Below are 2,490 nucleotides of genomic sequence, written 5' to 3' on the forward strand. Positions count from 1 at the left end.
TAGGATTTAATTTAGAACTTAATTAATTTCGTTAGGTTTTTTAATTAAAGAGAAAAAAGCAAGAAAAAGAAAAGGCTGATTTTCGAATTTGGGCCACCCAGAGACCAAATCTGGTGGCCCAATTGCCCTTTTACCCAATTGCACCGCAAGCCCAAACCTCCCATGCCCGGTCCAACCCCCCTCTTAACCAAATGACGTAGTTTCTTTTCCCTTATCCCAGCCGTTGGATTATCTTGATCCAACGGCTCGCAACTGCCCCACTCATAAATATAAAACTCTCTGAACCCACCCTCCAAACCCTAGAACCCCACTCACTTTTGTCTCTATACCCTCTCACAAAGAAACTCCACCAAATTAACACCCCATAACCGTATTTACCTCATCTTTCCAAATATCACCACAGTTCCCTTCGAATCAGTCCCCAACCTCTCGAATCTTAGATCTTAGACCCCAGAAACCCTAACTTTCACTTTTTGATTCTTGGTCAGTATTGGGCCATATGAACCCAAAATGTCCATTAGTCGACTGTCCTTAACATAATGGTTGTCTAAGTTCCTATTTTCCCCTTTAAATCGGTCGAGCTCCAACTCGGCGATTCCAAACGAGCCTTAGGTAATTTCCTTTCCCGTTTTTCTTTTTTATTATCTTTTTTACCTTCTGCTTTCTTTTACAATTTCTTATTTAGCCGCCTGTTTTAGGTAATTGCAACGTTAGGTTTTCTCTTTTCTTTTTCATGACTGTTTAGCTTGTTTGTTTGCATCTATTTATTAGGGTAATTAAAGCATGCTAATATTTCATCATTTGAAGTTATTTACCTTGAAAATGGTAATTACAATTAGATTGGATTTTGTGGTTCTAAAAATATGTGATCTATCTTTATGCTAGTTTTTTAGGCAATAGATGCTAAGTAAGAGATTGGAAAATGAAATTGAAGTTTGCAAATAGTATAATGACCAAACCGAAGGGCTGGAAATCGAGGCCTCGAGCTGGCGTAGGCGGTCCTCGAGGTCGAGTCGGACACTTGGCTAAGGGAAATCGAGGGGAGATTAACAGCTATGGGGGTTGTGATTGTGGCTCTTTATGATCAATAATGAGCAATAAATGAAGAACAATAAATAGAACACAATAAATATAAGTAATAAATGAAGCAATAAGAGCAAAAGAATATGTTAAGTTAGAGAACAGAGAGAATGTTCTTGTATTGAATATTGAGTATCAGATGTTTACAAAATGACAAGGATCCCCTTTATATATGAGGGGGAATCCCAACATAGTACAAGTGCATTTATTGAAATACGGGGTTAGTACAACCATTTAATGCCCTGATTCGGATCTGAACTAGCCTACTAGACTTTGTCAACTCTAGTCACGTGCCTTGGGGACTGCCCACTTTCTTACTATGACTATCGATCCGTACTGTCCTGAGAACGTTGTCGATAACCCCCTGGGCATGTATCTCGACCTCAGTGTCGCGGCTTCGGAAACATGCTCATGAAGCATCGTAATGACCGAAAATTGGTCCCTCCGATTTTACCGTATACAGAAGTTTAATTTCAATTTGCATAAGTTTATGTTAATTAGGTTTAATTTTTTTAGGGTTTTGATAAAATTGACTATTCTGTTTTTTTTTTTGTGTGTGTTTGTTTCTCTCTTATAGTTGTTTGTTTGATATTCAATGTTTAGTTTGAAGTTGATTAGAATAGTTTTAGGAGTTTAATTAAACAATTTACTTGGTCGATCTCTTATTAGTTATTAAGAAAACCTTAGCCTTAGTTGATTAATCTGTTTAATTGCAAACTAATTAGGTTGATTTCTAGGTTTCTTTGCATTAGCATTCTATTTTTGTTTAGTTATCATTTGGTTACAAGTTTAAATTAAGTGTTTATTTAAGGATAGTTAGGTAAACTTGTCAATTAGGTTTAAATGGTTAGAATTGAAACCTAGATACCTTAGACTTTAGGTTAATTTCAGAAATGAAGGGTAATACCCCAAGGCTGTAAGTTGATACAATTGAAACAAATTAAGGAAACTTAATGAAGAATCACTTTGCTAGTTCTAGAAGGTCCTAAAGGGGTTTCTGGAATCAAAATAGGAACAGGTTGAAACTGAAATAATTAGTAATTGAAGGGGTAAAACTTGATTTTACATAAGATAAAGTCAGAAGGTTCTAGCATTTTGTCACGACCCCCGGTTCGCCCTCCGTGAACCACGTGACAGCACCTAGTCTCTACAACTAGGTAAGCCTAAACTTGCGGAAGATAACCAAAACTTGCGGAAGTAAAACAATTTAAAAACAGAAATAAGGCAATAACAGTGTTAAATGTGCCACTCGGCATACACCATATTTATATAGATCTCAAAACCAATATCTAAATCCAAGACCCGGAAACCCACAAATCACAAGCTAAGATCAATACTACATAGCTCTAACTCCGGAATGTCTAATAAGAACAGAAAAGTACAGAAGGGCTAAATACTAAAAGTAGGAAT

This window comes from Nicotiana sylvestris, chromosome 2 (genome assembly GCF_000393655.2).
Source record: "Nicotiana sylvestris chromosome 2, ASM39365v2, whole genome shotgun sequence".
Lineage (NCBI taxonomy): Eukaryota > Viridiplantae > Streptophyta > Magnoliopsida > Solanales > Solanaceae > Nicotiana > Nicotiana sylvestris.